Raw genomic sequence first — 23,775 nt, forward strand, 5'->3', positions numbered from 1 at the left:
GTTGTAATAGGTGTAGGTGTAGTTACAGATATCTTAAAGATGGTGTCATTATAATAATTAGTTCTTGAACCATTTTCTGGTCCTAGAAATTTGGAGGTCTATCTTGAAAAAACTAAAGATTGTAACTTAGTGATTATTTAGATTTAAGCTTGTGAGTATTCAAGAACAAAAATATGTGAAGGAAAGAAGGGTCCCTACCCACCAAATCTTTCCATATTTTATTTTCATAGACTTTGTCAGGAAGATTTGTCAGACTTGGAAATGGCCAAAAGAAATTCCTGAGTTCCCTTTCAGTGGACTGCTGGGTATTACCTGGTGGATCTCTGGGGAATTATCTGATTCCATGGTGTGTGCATTCCTGATCGTCTTTCTGTCGACTAGAGTGATTAATAACTCTGCAGCAGTAAAATAATAAGTTGTAGGAAACTGAGAGTAATGCGAGTTATTCTTGTCCAGTGTGATTTATACTCTTTAGAAAAGATGGCTCCAAATTTTATATTTTATTACCCTAAAACATATTAAACTGATTTGCATTTATTACCAAATGTACTGCAGCATTTCTAATTACCTATATGTCTGTTCTTCAAATTCTCTTTAAACTGGTTCTAACATCTTACTTCCTCACAAATTAATGAATTAAGTAAAAGGTTTCACACATGGTCATTTTACATTTGTATGAGGGTCATGACTTATTATTTTGAAAATTGTACTTAAGAAACATAAATACTGAATTAAACACTATCTGCATTTTGGGAAGACAGAGATCTTTCTTTCTTTCTTTCTTTCTTTCTTTCTTTCTTTCTTTCTTTCTTTCTTTCTTTCTTTCTTTCTTTCTTTCTTTCTTTCTTTCTTTCTCTCTCTCTCTCTCTCTCTCTCTCTCTCTCTCTCTCTCTCTCTCTCTCTCTTTCTTTCTTTATTTGATAACAAACAAAAATAAAGGGGTATTTCAGAAAAGTTTGCTTTCATGTACTAAATATAAAATTTGCCTTAGGTGAAATAATTTATTTTGTGAGTTTTTACATTTAAGTGCATCTGACTCACTCAATTTTTTTCTCTATTTGAAAGAAAAATCAGTGAGATCTTTTGATTATGATGGGGCACCTAAAAAATAGGCAATAAATGATCAATAGAACCTTGATAATGCAAAAGATGGTACATTCTATATGATTCTATCTAAATACACTGATCACACTGGAATAAAAGTATCAGCACTGAAATAAAATTTACAATTCCTTACCATTGTTATACAATTTTAGAAGCACTTTCAACTTATTATTTTATTTATAGTCTTAACACCAACAGAGGCACAGTCTATATTTTAAAAAAGCACCAAGAGGTTAAATGGCTTGTCTTCTCATAATTAAACAGTGAAGAGCTTGCAATACTAGGAATAGATCTCTTCTGGTCTGTTATATGATCAGATTGTGCAGGTTTCTTTCTACGATTATATATGCTGAAATTATGGATGAAATATCACTCTCCACCTTTTATGATTTTGCTCAATGAGTGCAAGTTACTTGGCTCAAGTTGGTGAGCAGATTCTTTTTCACTAAATAATGCAAGAGTTGCTCTTGACACAGAAAAGAACAGTGAGCTTTTGTTTTACAAGCATAGCTTATGCAGAATTTGGTTATTTTGCAATTTAAACAAATTTCAAAATAGCAGCTTTGATTTTAATGTGTTCCTCTTCTTCTGCACTTTGGATCTTTCTGGATCAAGTTCAATTTTTAATCTTTTTGAATTCAAGAATGAAGAGCAGGTTATCACCAATGGTTTTGTGAAAAGAATCTTTTCATTCCACAAAGCCTTGAGATCTGGGGGTAGGGAGCACAGTTGAAGGTTGACGAGTAATACAATCTAATAATCTCTTCCTTCTGAAAATCTGAGCAAACTTCAGAGACAAGCACATTTATTATTTTGTTAACTTAACAAATACATATTTTCTGAATGCCTTCTGTGTCATCCATGTGATAAATGCTGGCATAGAAAGTACAATATGGAATGAAATTTGCTTCTTGAATGTTAGGGAATTCTAGCAAAGGAAACAGAGAACAAATGGCAAATAGGAAACAAGAGACTGTAGTGAGAAGTGCCACAACTGTGCACGTACAGATGATGGGAATCACAAGGGTAGAGAACCAACCCAGGTCCTGGTGGGCCGGAAAGATAATGGCTAAGAGCCAACAGATTTGTAATAAATGACTTACTTCACTTTCCTCATTTTCACATTGTCAATGAATATACTCCCTCATGAATCTGCTGTGCACACACACACACACACACAAATTATGTATAGTGCTAAGCACACAGAAGTGTTTAACAAATAACTATTATTGTTACTCTTATTATGACTATTATAAAATGCAGTTTAGAAGATGAATAACAATATCCTTTAGAAAAGGCGAAAGGACAAGAACAGATTTCAAATACAAAGGCCCAGAAGCAAGAACAAAATTATTGAAAATTCTTCAACATTACTGGATTTAGAACGGATGAAAGAGATACCACAGATGAGCTGGACTATCAGTAAGAATCCAGATCATACAGGGCCTTGCAAACCACCTTAGGAATTTGGAAATTACCCTGAAGTCTATGAGGCGCCATTATAGGATTTCAAGCAGGGGTGTGATATGTCCTGGTTTCTATTTTACAAAAGTCAGTTTGACTAGTTTGGAGAATGTATTGGAATCGGGCAAATTGGAAGAATATAGGGCAATAATTACAGAAATATGTATGAAAGGTGATCCTGTCTTGACCTGGCCTGAAGGCATTGAAAATGGAAAGAAAATAGCTAGATGTGAAAGTGATATAGCAGATGGAATCCACTATTTGGAGACTAGAAGTGAACAACAAGAGGGTAGGAGGATTCAAAGAACTCAGTATCTTTCTGAGGAAAATGGGTGGCTAGTGTTGTAATTCACTGGCTTTGGGAGGCAGGAAAGGAAGAGGGAAAAAAAATCTCTCTTGAATTTAACCACCACAATTGATTTGCTGCAAGCTTTGGTAACGTTTGACCTTGAGCCATTTATAAAACACCCCAAAATGATCAGTTTGTAAGCAAAACAGAGGATTAACCTTTTTACAAAATATTCCCTCTTTTCATTAAGAAAGTTACATTTTTAATTTTTTATTTAGAATTTTTTGCAACTCAACTAGTGTCTCCAATCTCTCATACTGATTTTTGTAAGTGGTAAAAAAGGAGATTTTTTTTTTCTGACTGTTGGTGTAAGTCAGAATTGTCAGGAAACGAACAACTACATGCCCAGCTTTCTAATTCATACACCTCATTTCCATTCCCCAAAGTGTGCAAGATATTCTATTCATCAGACTAATTTAAATATGAATTTGACAGTCTGGAATGAAAAATATCTTGAAGGAAGAAAATAATCACCAAGAAAGGAATACTATATTGGGACTCTTCATTTCTTCTAGGAACTTAAGTTAGAAGAAAGAATGAGAAGACATTTGTGCAATAGAGGAGGAATAATTAAATCACCTCTCCTCCTTTCCTTAGCATATCTGGTACTGAGTGAGGAAGGAAGTGTCAGGGGTGTTTCTCTCTTGTGGTTCAGACCAGCTTGTGCACAGAGAATTCCAGGGGTATAAGAAACATGCATAGGACAAGACCTTGGAAATTGTCAAGCTTTTATTTTGAAAATGTCATTTTCTCTGTGGGGACCTCAGAGAATCATGTTTCTCCCATGTAACAATGAGGGTCCCTTTAAATTTCTTCCTTTTATTTGTCTTAGTCCTGTAAGGTAACTAATACTTAGCTTCTAGAAATAAGACAAAGATTGTCCAGTTAGTAAATAAAAATTTTTTTTTTCAGCTTTGTTCAGTTGAGTGTCTTCTCTGACAATATGTTGAGAGTCTGACAGGATTCTTTTCTGGGTCAAAAATAATCATTCTCTGAATACAAAATCTTTGATCTTAAACCAGGACCAAAGCAAGAAAGAACAAGTGGAAAGTTATTGATATTTAATTTGTATTTCATATTCTGGAACTTTCTGTGACAAGGCCTTTTGTGTATGAGATATGCTAAATACACATTTTCAGATGATGAAATTGGTACAGGAGTCTTCCGATGCTAAAAATATACCCTCCCACATGTGATTAAGTAAAGTCCATGAAAACATTCAACAGTTTTTCTTTTGAATTAAAATTCTATGGAGAGAGATTCTGTGTTTTTTTCCCTCTCACAAGTAGAAAAACCCTGACAAAACTGCTTTCACTTTGTACAGAATTTCTGTGTGACAAGTGAATGATGGAAATAAGACCACGGGGTTGTTGATCTTAAGAGAACAGATGATTTTCAACTACTTTGATATAATCACTTACACATGAAAAAGTAATGTTACATTATTAGTTAAAACAAAGTTCTTACCAGGCTAATAGCCTAGGAACTATTTTTAGGAATCAAGGTCTTCAGAATTTTCTTATGTCCCTTCCTTCCAGCTCAGATGTTTTCCCAAACACAAAATACCTAAAAGTGATATGCAGTTAAAGTCGTCGCCACCAATCCCTGGTCACCCATCAATGACTACTGCTCATTTCACCACCTATATACTGCAAAACATGATTAAAGACCAAACATGATAAGGGAATTCAGCTTGACAATATTATACATAGAGTGTTACACTTTGCCTGTTAACATCTTTTCTTCATGTGGAATATGGTGGGCACGGTTGACTTCATTTAGCAGCCCTCTGTTGATTTTATTAAGATAGCCCACAATGAAATGATTTAAGACACTCAACTAAAACAGTGTTCATTTGCTCTACCATCAAACCATAGAAAGATGAAGGATGGCCTAGAATGCCAAAACTTGTATGCTTTTATAGCATTACAAATTTAGTTATGCAATGGAGTAATGCAACACCACAGGCCAGCAATACTAAATAAATAAGCTATATGGTTATTTAAAATGTGCGCACGCACACACACACACATCTTCTCTACTAATTATTTATGATAGTGGAAAGGCTGTTATTCACAGGGCATACATGGGCAATATGCTTTCTGAATGGTTTTGTTCTCTTTGATATTTGGTTCTATTATTAATTCTATTTTGTGACACGGATAAAAATGCCAAAATTACATTTGTGGGGAAAATCAACTGTGACCCTCCGACCTCCCGAAAAAAAAAACTTGCATCACATTTTATTGGCATTATTTATTAAAACAGTGTAACTAAATTGTTTATGAAAAAAGCAACTGCGGACATCAAGTTAAGGTCCATTCATTGTTTTTCACTATGGAAAAAGTTATACGGTTTTATCATTGGTGGCACTTTTTCTAAACTCATCTTCTGTTAATGGTCCCCCTATCTTCCTATCATTAAAGAATACAGTATTTACCACTCACTGACAACTCTAATCTTAGGAGGCACATTTTAGGAATCGCTCTTCCTATTTGAAGATTATATTGTTTACTTACTTTCACATAATATGTTCTTTAAATCCAGCCCTCTCCTCCCCCAATACTGATTTGGACTGATTCTTCTAGCTGGTCTAATATGGTTCATTATGGGATATCATATGGTTGGTGAGAAACAGGAGTATTTGGTTTAAGGTGTTCCAAAATTCACTTAGTACAACTTACAGAGATCTAATACAAAGCACCATGAAAACATAAGGTCAAAATTTAGAGGAGTCTGAGTCAAAGTGGAAAGGAGGGTAGGTAATAATAATAAAGTCAGGAACAAGATTATTGCACCAACTTTCCAGGATGACATCTTACCGTATTCTTGAGGTAGTGCGAAAACTTGATTCCCAGTTTTCTAGCACTGACAAAGTGCTTTCTATCACTCACAAATTACATAATGCACAATGACTGTGACATAAATAAGCCAGATATTCAGGAAGAGCACAAGCATGTTAAGAACAGAGATCAATGTCTTCCTGTGGGACACACAGTGCACCACACTAAATGACAACCTAGAATCAATAAAATGATGGCCTGCATAGAGCTTTTTTGATCAGGTTCTATGACATGATAGCATTCCAAACATAGTTTAGTAAAAGCATTTTGCTGTTTGGGTGGGCAAGCAGCAAATGGGTGGGAGGGAGTACCTGGCCCTCTGGTCTCTCAAAGATAGATGTTGGCCTGGGTGAGTCAGGCCCATGGATCCTTTTTCTCCCAAGCGAATTTCTGACAAGACCTGAGCCAGAGTAGCCTTGAGATCACACCTTCTAATTAACAAATGTCCCGAGTACGACAACTCAGTGTTGCCAGTGAAGAGAAAGCTATAACCTTTCACAGTCAGAGTTGTCCTCCCATGACTTAAGCCTTACTGGGAAGCTGTACCTGAAAACAACAAAAGAACAAGACAAACAAATGAAGAAACAAAAACTCATAGACACAGACAATAGTTTAGTGGTTACCAGAGGGTAAGGGGGGGTGGGTGGCAGAAGAGGGTAAAGGGGGTCAAATATATGGTGATGGAAGGAGAACTGACTCTGGGTGGTAAACACACAATGTGCAATATAGATGATGTATTTCAGAATTGTACACCTGAAACCTATGTAACTTCACTAACGACTGTCACCCCAATAAACTAATTTTAAAAAAGAAAGATGTACCACTTCTGCTTGGGCAGAAGATAAGGGAGTTATTTATCTACAACACCAAGATAGTTCTCTAGAGATCACTGTGGATGTATTCTAATCTGCATTTTTAAAGGAGTGATCTTTGTCTCAAGTGTTTATGCTACAGTCTGGCTATAATTATTTTCACTGAAATATTATAAAATGCACATAGCTTGATGGGCACGTTAGCTATGATTTTCTGTTTAGGAAAACATTCCGAGGATATCTGGTGCCGAACCATATAATTTATCATTTAATCTCCAAGATAAACAGGTTATGATGTGTGTCAGCTGCAGTTACTAAATGTGATTTATTTCAGTACTTATCTGCCATCATGCAAATAGTTAAAAATGGAGACTGCAGCAGGCAGGGAATCTGCTAGGGAAAAAAAAATTTTTTTCTGAAAATTTGTCTATAACCCTTCATTTTAAATTTTATTATCCTCATATTACAGAAATCATTTATATTCTTGGTAGATAAAAATCTGAGTAAAAATAAAAGACTGATTCCTATCAACCAGAGAAAACCACTTGTATTTTTGTCTGTTTCCTTCAAGGGATTTTGTATGTATAATTTATACTTTACAGCCCATTTCTATTAACAGCATCAAGAACTGAAGGAAAGAAAACAAAATGTGTCAACCAACTTTCTGTGTTTGTTCCAGATTTTCCATGAATTGTTAAAAAAAAAATATAACACAGTTTAATACAAAAAACGTTGTACCTGTAATTTGTCAGCTTTCAATGTAGACCATGGATTGGAGAAGCCTGTTTTCAATTTATCAAGAAGGAAAGAGCATACATTTTATATTAAATGTCTAGTAAGCTAATGGGCCTATAATTATGAGAGAGGAAAGAAATTCATTTTAAAATCTTAAATAAATTGTAATCTTTGTCTAAGCAGATGGAGACTTATCTGCAGAAATAAATAAATTAGCAGTGTTGAGGACAACCATTCAGTGGTCCTTGAATAATTTTGGAGTAGAAAATATCTCCATATATAGGCAAGCTACTATTTTTCCTAATTTTCCCTGAATAATGACTGCATTTTACCATTTCAGGCATTTAACATTCTAGGTAAAAGAATGCAGTCATTATGTAAAATAATGTATGTAAAATATATGTAAAAATAAGATTAAACATGACCATAAATTCTTTGGTATTCCACCCATTGAAAGGTTGAGTCTGGGCTGAATCTATTGTTTGACAAATAGAATAGAATGTAAGAACAGAGAAGTAGCATTCTGGGACTTTGGAGGCTAGAAAAATCCTTGCAGTTTTTCTGTTAGTCTTGGGAAACACCCATTCTGCGGGAAGCCAGCTTTCATGTAGAAAGAGCAGCCCTAAGACGCCATGTTGTAAGGAGGCTAAGCCTAGCCTCACGAAGAAAAGCAGATGCCTGTTCAGCCTCCAGCTCTTCATCTGTCTCAACCCAGGTAACAGGTGTGAGTGACGAAGTCTTCCTATGTCTCTACTCCAGTCTCAGCTGCTACGTATGGCTGTAACTAATTGTATGAGGGACTCCAAGCTGAGGACATCCACCCACAGAACCATAAAAAAATGAAGCTACTAAGTTTCAGAGTGGTTTATTACACAGCAGTAAGGAGGTCATTAGAACACCCTGGTTATGATGAAAAAGAACCAATCCATAGTCAAATGACCAATTTCACAGCAGAAACATAAATCACCCTTTCAATACATTGTTTTAATGAAGTGGAATATTTCTAGGGATCAGGAGAACCAACATGTAACCCAAGCTTTGCAACTGCAAGTTGTGTATATGTGGATGTCAGTTAACCTCTATGGGTCTTGGTTTCATCATCTATAAAATGAATGAGTAGGAGAAAATGATTTCTGAATTATTATGGAAATCTAAAATCCTAAGAATTAATGAACTTGAATAGTCCCTGGTTATCTCCACTTCTTCATTCCCTTAGGCTCTTAAGTGTCATCATGAGCAAGAGAGGAGGAAATAAGGAAATTATGAGTCCCACTGAAAGTGACTTGATTGTTTCATATCTTCCCTCTGAGAAATTTTTGGCTATGTCAGGATACCAGCCATGTGGTAGGAAAATATTTTGCTGAATCATAATACCTTAGTATCAGGAAAATTCATGCAAGATGGGCCAATCTGTGTTCCAGAAGTTTTCTCCAGAATGTAGCTGTGATAAGAATCTTTGCTACAATCAGGTACCAGATACATTTTTTTGTCTGAGAAGTCATAATGCTGCATAGACAATTTTCTAAAGGATAAAGCACAAAACCTACAATTGACTTAAATTTTAATTTGCTGGAGGGAACTTGAAATTCCCTTCAACGTCTAATGCCCCATCACCAAGAACCACCTAAACCTCAACCTCTAATGACTTTGGATTTGTTACATGAACAATTCTTTAATGAGGATTTACCAAATATATCATTATCACTGAACGCAGCTGGGTGAAAGTGTAAGATTCATTTCAAATAATTTATAATCCCTCAGGGGAGACATGTGTACAAGAAGTACAAGTAATAATATTAAAAGAAAATAAGGTGATGCTGATAATGGTTGGTTACATAAATAACCACCTTCAGGGTGTCAGACTGAGTACACTCTAGTGTGTACAACTTTTAACTCCTATTCCAGTAGTGTGTTTAATGGCAGATTCCTATCTGGGTCTAGAGGCAGGAGAAAGGTAAACTGGAAGAAAGAGAAAATGGGAGACAGGTACTGAGAAGCTTTTACCTGCTTAAAAGAAGTGGTAGAAATCTCTCTCTCTCTCTCTCTCTCTCTCTCTCTCTCTCTCTCTCACACACACACACACACACACACACACTCACATACAAATAATGCAATCTATATTTTCTTTGTCTTCTTATTTGAAATGCTGAATTAATTATTGTTGCAGAATTCTGTCCCCAATATTACTCCCATTACTATGTATCTGGCAAGGATGGAGTGGAAGGAGGTGAGTTTTTCCAGTCTGGCCCAAATGATTCAAAATGGATTCAGTCTTTACATCATCCATAAAGCAACAGATGAGACCAGACTGGTTATTTATATAACGGAACAGGATTTTCAGCGTTCTCAGCTTGCTTCTAACTTAGAGCCAGTTGAACTTGAACATGTCTGGAAAGCTCGGAAGTTAGGTCAATAGGAAGCCTAATTTGCATGAGGATCAAGGTAGCAGGTGATGACTAAATTAGGGTGTTCCTGGAATCCCTTTTTATTTGGGGAAGAGTCACTCCTTAAGCAAAATGCATGTGCTGTGTACCTGTGAGGTGTTGCTGAATGATGATTGAAGGAATATGTGTAGCTTGAATGTCTCATATTTCAGCACTGCCTAATTTGTATCTGAGCTCCAGCCACACATACTGTTTAGTTATACACTTTGCCGACACTATAGCCCTGCATACTAATTACTTAATTACTCTTTGCTATACCTCATCAATTCTTTACTTATGCCTTTTACTCTATATATCTTTTTACCTATAACCTTCCAACTTTCCCAATTCATTTACCTACTCCTAATGTTTCTACTGCTCATTCTTCAAGAAACAGGTCAGGTAGCACCTCTCCAAGCAAACTTTTATGACCTCATTAGACTGTATAAGCCACCTTAGCAATCTGCAAACCTCTATCATGTCCATTGCTAAATTGTGTTATGGTGCTCCCTACATCCCCACTTAACTGTGAATTCCTTGACAGCGAGAGCCAAGTTTTTATATGTGTATGCTTAATGTCTAATTCAACTGTCTGAATAAATAAATGAATGAGCGCTTGACCTAGAGAAAAGTAAAAGGCAATCTCCAGAGTAGGCAAGGTTAGAGATAATTCAGTATGTCTGTATTAGGTTCCTATTGTTATAACAAATTATCTTATAGATCTGGAGATTAGTAGTCCTAAAGCCAATTGTTGGCAGGGCTGCATTTCTTATGGAAGCTTGAGGAAAATATCTGTTTCCTGGCCTTTTCCAGATTCTAGAGGGTGCCTGCATTCCTCGGGTGTGGCCCCTTCTTCCATCTTCAAAGATATTGGTGTAGCATCTTCAAATCTCTCCCATCCTGGCCTCCTTCTACCACTTACAATTTGTGATTATATTGCGGCCACCTAGATAATCTAAGATAACCTTCCCATTTCGAGATCCTTAATCACATCTTCAGACTCACCTTTGCCAGGTAAGGAAACATAGCCACAGGTTTTGGGGATTCGGATGTGAACGTCTTCGATGGGGGAGTATTCTTCTGCCTACCACAATATCTGTTTAGGATGTCCATTAGCAAATGTGGGTAGAAAAGAATGGCTAACAATGGAAGAAGGAAGCTCATGGCCTGATAAGCTAAAGCTGTATCTTGCATTTCCATCTTTAGAAGTTTTCCTTCTAAACAGGGGATACTTCCAAATCAGGGTAAACATAGTTCTTCATAGCTATATTGGAAGAATTCATGAATAATGAATGAGTCCTGCCCTCATATGGAGGAAACTTTCTTCCAATACATTGAATGTGATTTTCTAGCCAAATGATAATAACAATAACATCAGTTTACACTATTACTCCTCTCCTTGAAAGTAAGAACCATTTGCTGTGCCCAATAACCTCATGTGTCCCCGAGGAGTGGCTCTTAACTAGGAAGTTTTCTAAGAATACTAATACCTTGGGTCCCTCCATCCCGAAAGATTCTGATTTAATTTGTCTGGGGTGGATGCTGAAATTACTATTTAGAAATCTAACCAGATGATTTTTAGCAGTCTAGAGGTTTTCATTGGCAGGCATCTACCGTGTTTTCCCGAAAATAAGACCTAGCCGGATAATCAGCTCTAATGCGTCTTTTGGAGAAAAAATTAATATAAGACTCAGTTTTATTTTACTATAAGACCCAGTCTAATATGATATAACATAATGTAATGTAATATAATATAATATAATACAATATAATATAATATAATACATGGTCTTATATTAATTTTTGCTCCAAAAGATGCATTAGAGCTGATTGCCCAGCTAGGTCTTATTTGCGGGGAAACACAGTATCATAAGCTGGTAGTTAGTCTGGTGTCAAATTGAAAGGACTAAGACCTGTATAAACTATGCAAGTTCAGCATGACTAAACCATATTGAATTCTTCTAGACAACTTTCTCATATTTCAAAAAGTAGCCATAGTTCGAAATTTGAGATGATATGCATTTACCCGTAAATTCATGAATCTCATTTTACTTGGGTTATAGTCACCGGAGATATATCTCAGGAGGAATGACTTAAATGTATTCAGGGTGTAGCAGGGGTGGAAGATGTATAAAGCAAGAAGAAAATGAGCAGTGATCTTAGTTTGCTCTGAAAATGAATAAAAGGGGTTGGGGGTAGGGGAGTCTCAGTAATTGCTTCAGAATGATTTTGTTCATAAAGCAAAGTCAGGCGGGAAGGACTGGTGAGCTTTGGATGCAACCGAGCAAACTAAGGTGAGTATAAATAAGAAGAGAGGTTCCGACTATTTCTGTGTAAGGAAAATGACAAGGCTTCCCAATGCATCACCGCTCTGGCAACGTGGATGTAATTACATTGTTCTCCAAAAAAACGTACTGCAAGACACATTACCTGTCAGAATGGCGGCCACTTTACTTCTTAAATCACAATCACTAGCAATTTTATTATGCAGGGAGATACTATCTTCTAAACTAGTAGATAAAGTCAGTATCTAAACTCCTTATCCTCACTCTATGAACCCATATCACTCGATTCTAACCGTTAACACCTACAGATTTGATCATGTGTCACTGTGACAATCTTTATTTATGGTGATTATGTGTTCAAATTTTAATCCCTGGTTGGACAGTGGACATGACAGAGGGAATTCAAGAAATATGGTAGCTCTCAGTACTGACATTTCTGCTAAATGTGAATGCGTTGAGAGCTTGGATTTCTTTCTTGTCTGGGTGTTGTCAGTTCAGGCTGTAACTCTTGTACACTTTTTTACAAAGGCAAAGAACTCCCTAAAAACCCATATTCCTGTAACATTGTCATCCTTTGCAGGTCATAACTTATAATACACATCAACATATCCCTCTAAACTTTTCATTGAAGTCCCTGCTATACTGCCCATGGCTTAAGAACAGAAGAAGAATCATAGCAATAATTTGAGATAACGGAACCTTAAGAAAAACAGTGTGCTGGGCTCATTAGGAATGGAACGTTCTATGCTAGAGGAACCATCTTTTTGAAAGTCAGCACCTTTTTTAAAAACAGAAAAAAAAAACATTGGATTGGTTCTTGCCTATTTGGGTAATTTAGTTGGTTTAAGGGCTATACAAAACATCTTTACTAATTGGATTCTGACATTTAATATAAGCGGTACCTCTGTAGGTTTTCCTATAAATGAATGAACAGATCTCAGACAAGTGCTATTTTCTATATTTAGTTCTGCACTGACATTCAAGACATTTTTTTTCTCTTAAGAATATTTTAAATGATGCTCCATTTTCCCACTCTCTCTCTCTCTCTCTATTTAAAAACATCGCTGAGGCATTTTTTCCCCTCCCCAGGCAGCAAAGCAGAAGTGGACCATAATTATAACCCTATATGTAGGTAAGTGAAAAATATGACGTGTCAGACACAAATGGCCCGCTCTATAGATAAGATCTTTCATGTATGCTCTCCTTCTATTTCCAGTTCATCAGACTTTGGTCTATATTAAAAAGGAAATAATGTTTTTATTTTCCCACCATACGGCCACATTAAAGGCTGAGCAGGAAAATGGAATTTGCCTCGAAGCTGCTTTTATCCCTGAGCTTAATTATAAACCACAGTAAAAATGAAAGCACACGTCAGGGGCTGAGGGACACCTTACATTTCTCTAATGCACTGCCATTGTGAGACACTGACGCTTGCCATCGATGTCTCAGCGGTTTTATTGGGAAGAATGGAAAAGTGTTCTAATGGTATCTCCCCGGCTTCAGTAAAACTTGTCAAAAAGATAATGCTCTGTCTTCCAAATGAGGAATTGAGGAATGAGGTTTTTTGTTTGTTTGTTTGCTTTTTCTTGGTGAGAGATATTTATGCTTTTTTTTTTTTTAATGAATACATGGTTATTTATGTGTGTGCTTTTACTGTAAAAGGTTGAAAGTTTTGCCACGAATAACAAACACAAAGTCAAGGGGTCACCTCCTTTAACAAAAAAGGCACACAGACAGGAAAATGGGACTTCCCTAAGTTGGGGGGGAATGAGACCAGTGGGTAAGCACCCCCCACTTCCCACCCCACTATAAGATTTACATTGTCTTCAATCTTCAAAATGTCTTACAGTTTAAAATTTTAATCATGTTAATAATCATGTTATTAACGTAACAACGTAACAATTAAGTAACATGAAATAATCATGTTAGTCTACGGTAGGTTTGTTTTATTCTGTTATCTTTATTTGAACAACACTATTTTTTATTGTTCCATGAAGTCATATGTTTGGTAATTCTTGACTTCCTCACTTTAGGTGGCTTTTGAGATGTTAAGGAAAGGGGCTGGGCTAGTGAGTAGGAAGGCCCTGCCGCTTGGCTGCTGGGGTTGACAGTGAGGACACTTTTACTGTAGAGAAAAATGGTGGGCCGCTATACACTGCCACCCCTCACCACTGAACTGTGGCCCTTTGTTTGTTCATAGCACACACAATTATGAGGTGGGCCTCTTCTGCCATATCTTATGAACTCTCCTCTATCTCCCATACTTTTTGTCCCACTTTGGGTAGTGTAAGTAAACGTCTCAGGGGTGAATGAATTATTTTATGCTGCCTGCTTGACTGAAACATTCTATTACTATGTGTGAATCTAATTCCAACTTCACTACTCAGTATTGATTGTGAAATTGCATGAAACTCGGTTAGCTTCTTTAAATCTCAGTTGCGTCTAATGTAAGCAGAAAGAATATTAATAACCAATTTATAGGGTTATGAAACAGACTAAGTAACATTACGTATGTGTTAGTGCCTGGCACATAGTCACCCCTTAATAAATGATAACTTTCTCTGTATATAAGCTTATATATGTATAGGTGTCATATCATATCATCTGTATATGTAATGTCAAATGTAGGTGAATATATGGCACTCTAAGTACTGTATATATGTGTATATATGTCATATATATAAAAGTTACATGTACACACTACATATATTACACTACATATATTACACTACATATATTCTCTTTGTAAATGTGTGTGTATGTATACAAGGTCAGACAATTAAGTTCATGAACTCATCCTAGAAAAAGTGCTACATATTTCATTGCTGAATATCCTATGGTCACCTTTGAAGTGTTTCCCTTGGGAAACTATGCACCAACACCAGCACCTATTCCACCCTTCAAAGCAATTTTGCAACTTTTTCTGGAATGGCCATCAGAGCTGTTGTCATATTACCCTTGATATCCTGAATGTCATCAAAATGTCTTTTTTTTTAATATTTCCTTTATCTTTTGGTAAAGAAAGAAGTCATTGGGGGTCAGATCAGGTGACTAAGGAGGGTGTTCCAATACAGTTATTTGTTCACTGGCTAAAAACTCCCTCACAAACAGTGCTGTATTAGCTGGTGCATTGTCGTGAGGCAAGAGTCATGAATTGCTGGCAAAAAGTTCAGGTCGTCTAACTTTTTCACGCAGCCTTTTCAGCACTTCCAAATAGTAAACTTGGTTCACTGTTTGTCCAGTGGGTACAAATTCATAATGAATAACCCCTCTGATGTCAAAGAAAGGTTAGCAACATCATTGCAACAAGTTTACGAACTGAATTATCAGATCTTGTATATGCCAACATATACATGTGTATATGTGTGTATGTAATATATGTACACATGTAGGACAAATTAAATAACACAATAAAATTAAATGATAAGTTGTACAGGTTTAAAAGAGGGAGAGATAATGTCACACAAGTATACACGTATTTAGAAAAATCTTTGTGGGCTAGTGGGGGTTCTTGCTATGCCTTGAAGGATGGAAATCAGCAAAGAGGCATGAAGCAGATATTCAGAAACAGAGGGATATTGTAGAATGACCATGGGATGTGAAGGTAAAGATCTTATACTTAATAAAATAAATGGTTGGCATTTCTTATGCTAAAATGGTTGGCATCATATAAATAACTAAAATGGTTGGCACCATATGAATAACTAACAACTTTTTCAAAACTCAGCTCTTCTCAGTTATATTATTGAAAAGTTTAAAGAGATAAATTGCCTTTATGCCCTGGAGACTTTTTTCTGTCCCAAACATTAAAGTCCATAGACATTAAATGAATCCAAAAGGCATGCTTTAAGCCTGTTTTATTGAAAGAACAAATTCCATATTCGTTGAAGACATGGGGTAGTTAGTAATATACAAATGCATCTGTTTTGCATTTCATTAATGGCATCAAAGGCACTTTTACAGGATTTTCTTATGTTTGCTTGCAGCTTTTGAGATATTAAAAAGTATTTGGAAATGAACTTTCAGTTTTAGAATGTTTTAGGCTAACATGGTAGGATATATTTAAGGTATTCCTTTGGAGATTGATTAGACTTTTGTTTGGATGTTGCTGATTCAAGCTCTTTGCTAGAGTCAGACAGTATTAAATTTTATTTTCACTCAATTGTGCGGTGGGATCTTCTTGAATGTTTTCTTACTAATTGCATTTCCATGGTTCGTCAGGGCCTACCTCTTTCATGATATTTTTAAAGGGATAAATGCACCCTTACCCAACTGTGGACATGCACATGACTGTTTTAAATACCTGTTGTCACTTTTATTTAGGGTATATCCCTTTGCACAGGACTGTCTACTAATGGTAGTTGGAGGACAGGAACCAACAACAGGGTCAGTTTACATAACTGGATTTTTCATTGTTCCCTTTCAGGATGAACAGCAGCTCTCTTATCACTCCTTCACTATCATGGAATTAGCTGCAGCTTCTTACCCCTCCACTCAAAGTGCCCAAATATGAATTTCCCAATATGACATATTACTTCTATCCTTAATTGCCTTTCTTATGACTGTGTTCTGGGCTTTTCTGCTCCTCATTCTATCATCCTCCCATTGTTTATTTTTCTAAACCTGAATTTGTATGTTCCCCTTTCCAAAACAACAAAACAGAATGTAACAAAACCATACAAAACACAACGAAACAATCCTAACTGTCCTTAATTATTCACTTTGTCAGTAGAAATATCTTTTCACAGGATAGAAAACTCTAATTCCTTATTTCTGTTTCTTTCTCCTACATAGTCCTTTGAAGTGTTTTTCAGATTTAGCTTATCCTTCCACCAGCTTAAACAACCCCCCACCCCCTGCACCCATTTTCAATCCATTAGGTGGTGAGGTTGATTTTCTAAAAGCACGGTCTTCAGCCTGCTTTGCCTAAGCATTTAATACCTCTGCCTGACTTTCTAGGTTGTTTATTCCTTGTTTCCGCGCTATCAACCCTACTCACTCAGCCCAGGGCACCATGCTCACACACGACGGCACATCTCTCCACGTCAAATCATCCCACTCCCGTCCTCTGCACATGTCACACTCAGCTTTCTCTCCATTCACGGAGTCACACCGTTGACAGTCCGGAGATAGCCTCCTTTCCTGTTCTGGTACATAAACATCATCACTCAGGTAGGGCCTGTTCAAATATCAGGCCAGGAAGATGCTGTTGACGCAGCTTTCCTGATGACTCAAGTTCATTTTTATTTTTTCCGTCTTTGAAATTTGTTTGCACGAAAAACCAGAAACTCACATCCCATTATGCAGTAGTTCTCTGATTGTTTCATGCATATTGTTGAGTTCCGGGACCTATTTTCTAACAGGGACTAGTGAGTACTTAATTTTGCACATAATAAGTACTGATTTGGGGGCAGTGGATTGATTATGGCTCTTTCAGGACTTAAACATACCCAGGTTCTTGGTAATCATAGTCTCACTCACTCTAAAATAATTTGCATGAGGATGATTTTTTAAAAATAATTATTAAGTCATTGCTTTGACAAACAGAGGTGGCTTTCAGCCTGAGTCTAAAAATGACCATATCCTTTAAAAAGTTATTCATGAGAAAATCTGAAGAGAGTGCTTTAAAGGATATTGTAATAAAAATCCATATTTGTGCTTTCATATTTATCCAAATACATCAGTACTGAAGAGACAACACCATAAATAGAAAAAAGCCCTGAAGTCAGCAGCTGCAGATACGGAACAAAGGACAATGTAAAAACAATGTAAGGACTGTGGGACCACATGCCAATCATTTGAATCATATTTTCAGTTACAGGAGAGCAATTCATGCTACAAATACTTATGGAACACTTACATGAAGAGAACTCACTACTCAGGTACTATGGATTGCAGAAAATAAAAGATTCAGATATAATGCAATAATAGAGACAAGGGTATGTATATGTATATACTTTCAATTGATTTCAATTATTCAATCAATTAATACGATAGTTCCTGTTTCTTAGGGATCCACCATGTGCCATGACTGTGCTAGCTGCTTCACATATATCATCTCATTTAACAGTCACAGACATCCTCAATAGATACTTCTGTTATTTAAGAGACTTAAAAAATTTAGTTTTCTTACCCAAAGATACAGAATAACTGGTTGAATTCTGATTTGAGTCTGGTTCCGACTGATCTCAAAGCCCATCATATACTGTCCCCTGAAGCAGCAGTGAAGAAGGAGTTGCTAACTCTGGGAAAGAAGGAGGGCTTCTCCAGGAAAAGGCCCTTATCATGGGTTTAGAAGGGACAACAGCATGTTGGCCCATGACGGCAGGCGTATTGGAAGCTGGAGTTCTAGGCTGGGGCCTCAGTGTGAGAGAGAAAGCAAAAGGCAGGAACAAATATTTCAGTGTAAGTGTGGATTGTTGAGGTTAGGGGGTGGATGAGAGAAGGAAGGGGGTACTTGGTGAAAGCCATACCCCGAAACAACATTGTCCAGAGTTTGCACTTATCCTATAGAGAAGAGTGACTCACTGCAGGTGGTAAGCCTCAAACATAATCAGATTTACTTTTCATGAAGGTTTGTATTGGCAGTCTGAAGGATGGTTAGAAGGAGGCCAGTTAGAAGGATATGGATATATTTATAATGGGGGATGATGGGATCCCTAACTAAGGTTGCACAAGGGCACATGGAGGGCGTGCAACAAAGCTGAGAAATGGTTTTTGAGGTAGAATTTATAGGGCCTAGTATTCAGTGTGCTACGGTGAGAGAAAAGGTAGAGCTGAAGATGACCTCAGATGGTGCCACCCTTCGACCCAGGCTAACCTCAAGTTTCAGAATCTGTCTGGACCCTCATGTTTGTGCCCCTCCCACAGGCTGTGGAATCTGCAGAGCTGAAGGCATACCCATACCCAGCTCACACTGCCCCTCCCAAGCCACGTGGAGTAATTGGGACCACAGGCGCCCTAGCCAAACCACTCAGTGCTAAGGCCTGAGTAGGCCTCTTGCCAGGATGTTTCCTCACAGGAGAAATCAGGCCCCTGTGTGTGTATCCTTAGGTCTGAGAGGTGAACAAGGTCTGCTGTTTGTGGGTGGGTGCAAAGAGATTGACCATAAGGGCTAAGTCCTTCAGGCATACGTGCCCAAAGCCCCTAATAATTAGAGGGGAAGGGAGTGGGAAGAGGAAGGAGTGAGTTTTAGGTCAGAAGCTTCCATTTGTAAATTTATCCTGAGGCCACAAATATTACAGGTGAGATTTCTCTGGGGTAACTGGTTTGGGCAATTGGGTGGATCATTAAGTAACATTATGAATACAGGAAGAGAGGTCTGTCTAAGAGAAAAGAACCAAATAACTTGGTTGGAGATATTTATGAGATATGCAGTGAATGATGCCCTTTAGGCAGCTGAAAAAAGGATACTGTGTGGCTGTTTTTAGCCATTTTTGTTTGTATGTGTAATAAAGAATCTGACTGACTCCACTGTTGATGTTTGACTGCTGATAGCTTTAAGCCTCCCCTCCATCCCCCTTCTGCCCCATGCCTAGTTAAGATGATAAGAAAGACTGGTGTTTCCTCCTTTGACTCCAGAAGGAAATTCAAACCTCCCAAAGTAGCTCAATCTCCCGTCCAACCATGATAAACCTCCATGCCAGTTGCTTCTCTCTGCTCTCTCTCGAGCCATTTTAAGGCGGCTTAGGATCCTGCTGTATTCTTCCAACACAGCTACATTATGTGAATCATAAACCTTTTCATGCCCTCTTGGTGCATATGTGATGTCATCAAACCAAATTTTTTTGGGAAATTCCATGCTGGCTCTGCATGGTGGCAACACAGTGTGATTTCTTCAACAGTATTCTACCATTTCTCAGATGGAGGTTCCACTGATCTAGGAAAATTCCCACCTTCCTAAGAGTGTGTCTGTACTCAGTGCATTCTTTCTTCTTCAGTATATTTTCTTTTGGCAGGGAGGACCATTTTAGAAAGACTGGAAAATAAGCTATGCCAAGCGCCTTGACGTTCTGCACAACTCTCTCTCTCTCTCTCTCTAAAATTGATACATGCCTTTAATAAGTTACTTGTTCTTTTACAGTTTCTATTTGCTTATTTCTAAACAGGATTTCTTTTTTTTTCCATCAAAATTTATTGGGGTGACAATGATTAGTAAAATCACACAGGTTTCAAGTGTTCAACTCTGTAATACATCACGTATATATTACATTGTCTGTCACCATGTACCAAAATTAACTCAAAATGGATCAAGGACCTAAATATAAAACCTGAAACAGTAAATGCATAGAAGAAAACATAGGTATTAAACTTATAGATCTTGGCTTCAAAGAGGATTTTATGAATTTGACCTCAAAGGCAAGGGAAGTAAAAGCTAAAATAAATGAATGGGACTATTTCTAACTAAAAAGCTTCTGCACAGCAAAAGAACCCATCAAAAAACACAGAGGCAACCAACTGAATGGGGGAAGAAATTAGGTTGATACAAAAGTAAATGCCGTTTAAAAGGTTGAAAATAATTGCCAAAACAGCAATTACTTTTGCACCAACCTAATATTTTCAAACAACACCGCTAATAATGGAATAATGCCCAAATATATGTAAAGAACTCATACAACTCAACAACAAAGAACAAACAATCTAATTAAAAAATGGGCAGAGGACCTGAATAGACATTTCTCCAAAGAGGACATACAGATGGCTGATAGACATGAAAAGACGTTCTGCATAACTCTTCTCTGGAATGTGGAGCCCTATTTCAACTGGAGGACTGAGCTGGGATCTTGAAAATCAACTTTAAGATGAAATAAACTTTAAAAAAAAAAAGGATGAAATGATGATGAAACAGACTGGTATCATCACAATGATTTTCCTAAATGCACAAGAGTCAAAAAACATGTCTTGGTATTTGATATTTATTTGATAAAGCATTCCAATCTCCCTGTGAAATATTTGAAAGATCACCTCCATTCTCTCCCTGGACTTAATGCTCTGATTATTGTTCCTTCACAAATGTCCTTGTCCCTGTTTTTATTTTCTTTCTTTTCTTTCTTGGGGACAATTTCTTGCATTAAAAGCCTGTAATGTAGTTTTTAATCTTATGTTAGTCTTTTGGGGTGAGTTTTGACAACAAAGAAATACTGGATTTTCTTTCAGTTTTTAAGAGCCAATAAACTGAGCTAGAGAATTGGGAGGAGGGAATGGGGAGATGTTGGTCAAAGGGTACAAAGTTTCACTCATGCAAGATGAGTATGTTCTGGAGACCATTGTACAGCATGGGGACCATAATTAATATGGTATTGTATACTTAATATTTGCTAAGAGGGTAGATCTTAAGTATTTTCAAGAGAAGAAAGAGAGAGAGACAGAGAGCGAGAGAAAGGAAAAGAGAAAAAGAAAAAAGTTGGTAACTATAAGAGGTGATGGATATTTTAAGTATCTTAATTGTGGTCATTTCACAATAGACATGTACATCAAAACATTGAGTTGTACCTCTGTAAAGCTGGAAAGAACAAAAAAAAAACCTCACATATTTTTTTCTGTGTAATTGTTCCATTCAATGTTATAAGATGCCTTTTATTTTCAGCTCAAGTATTGTTTGTCCTATTCATTTACTTTTCTTTTGCTGTTTCTAACATGGGATTCTTTTATATAATGGTCGTATTATTCTTTTAAATTTGTTGCGGTAGCTTTGCCTACTTAATTCTCGTTGTGTTGTCTGTAACTTTCTGTAGGCTGCAAAGATATTTTTAAATAAACTTTTACAAACAGCTTTATTAAGGTGTAACTGACATATAATAAAATGCACATATTTAAAATGTGAAATTTGATAAAATTTGACATATACACATACTGATGAAACTATCATCGCCCTCAAGATAATGAATATATCTATCATTCCCCAAAGTTTCTTCTTATCCCTTTGCAATTCCTCCTTCTGCCACTTCCTGCGTCCCTCACTCCACCCCAGGCAACCATTCATCTCCTTTCTGTCACTTTACATGTTTGCATTTCTTTGCATTTTATGTAAATATGATCATACAATATGTACTAGTTTCTGTTTGGCTTCTTTCACTCTTAATAATACTTTTGAGATTTATCCATCATGTAACGTGTATTGATACTTCATGCCTTTAGAAAAAAACATTTTTATTTGGTAATAATTTTAGATTTATAGAGAAGTTGCCAAGATAGTATAGGGCGCTCTTGTATACACTTTACTCAGCTTCCCTGAATGTTAACATCTTACACAACTATGTGGTATGTTAGTCAAAAATTAAGAAATTAACATCCTTACACCACTAATGCCAAAACTGTGGGCTTTATTCGGAATTCACCATTTTCGACTATATTTTTATGTACCAGAATCCAATCTGAATTTCCACATCATAGTTGGTCTTCACATCTCCTTCTTGTCCTTTGAAATCTGACCATTCCGGGCTTTTCCTTGATTTCATGAACTTTACAGTTATTAAGAATACTGGTCTCAGGTATTTAGTAGAAAGTTTATTTCTTTTTATTTCCATTGTATGGACACATCACCCTTGGTTTATCCATTCACCTGTAGATGGAGTTTTCTACTGTCTCCAGTTCTGGGCTGTTACAAGTAAACTTGGGATGGACATTCATATACAATTGATTGTATGGATGTATGCTTTCATTTCTCTTGGGTAACTATCTAGGAGTTGAATGGATGTGGGAGGTGTACATTTAACTTAAAAAAAAATGCCAGTGTTCTACCAGCCATGTATGACCTGTAGCTTCTTCACATCACTGTTAACACTTGGTATGGTCAGACTTTAATATTAGCCATTTCTGTACAGGTGTAACTAGCTCATTGTGGTTTTATTTGCATTTCCTTCATGATGAATAACGTTGCACATTTTTTACGTGTTTATTTGCCAACTGTCCATTTTCTTTAGTGAAATGTTCAAATCTTTTTTTGCTCATTTTGGGGGGATGGGTGGTTTGTTTGTTATTGTTGCCTTTTGAAATTTCCTTACATATTCTGTATAGGAGTTCTTTATCAGATACATGTTTTTGCAAATATTTTCTTCCAGTTTGTGGTTTGTATTTCCATTCTCACAGCTATTTCTTCAATTTCATTTCTGTCTGTATATTTATGTACAATTACAGTACTGTTTTGGTTAGCTTTATTGTGTTATGATATCTGAGGCCGGTCCTCCACAACATTCTGCAGTTTCAGAGTTTTCTTGTGTCCTTTTTCTGGTTTTATTGCTCATGTTAACATTAGCATAAACTTAAATGTAGTTTTAAACCATTACAGATATTGTTACTTGGATTATATTACACTTTTAATTTACTTTAGGGAAATCAATATTGTCATGATCTCGAGTGTTTTTTTTTAATAACATGAAAATTTTCTCCATTTGTCTTTTTGTGTGCTCTTGTACAGCATTTAAAAATTTTATTCATATTAGTCTTACACATTTCTTGTAATGTTTATTCCTAGGTAAACCATCTTTTTTTGATGCTATGGTAATGGCATCTTTTCTTTCAATATATTTTCTAATTTCTTGTCCATACATGTGAAAGTTATTGCTTTCTGCATGTTAATTTTTAACCTAGCTACCCCCCATGGAATATCATTTCAAATAGTTTTTTCAGTTGATTCTTTTGAGTTTCACAGGAAAACAGTATTACTTTCTTCTTTTCGATTTCTACATCTCTAAATCCTTTATCTTTTCTGATTGTGCTATTATTTCCAAGAAAACATCAAATTACAGTGGAGATAATAGT

This window comes from Rhinolophus hipposideros (genome assembly GCF_964194185.1).
Source record: "Rhinolophus hipposideros genome assembly, chromosome: 25".
Classification (NCBI taxonomy): Eukaryota; Metazoa; Chordata; class Mammalia; order Chiroptera; family Rhinolophidae; genus Rhinolophus; species Rhinolophus hipposideros.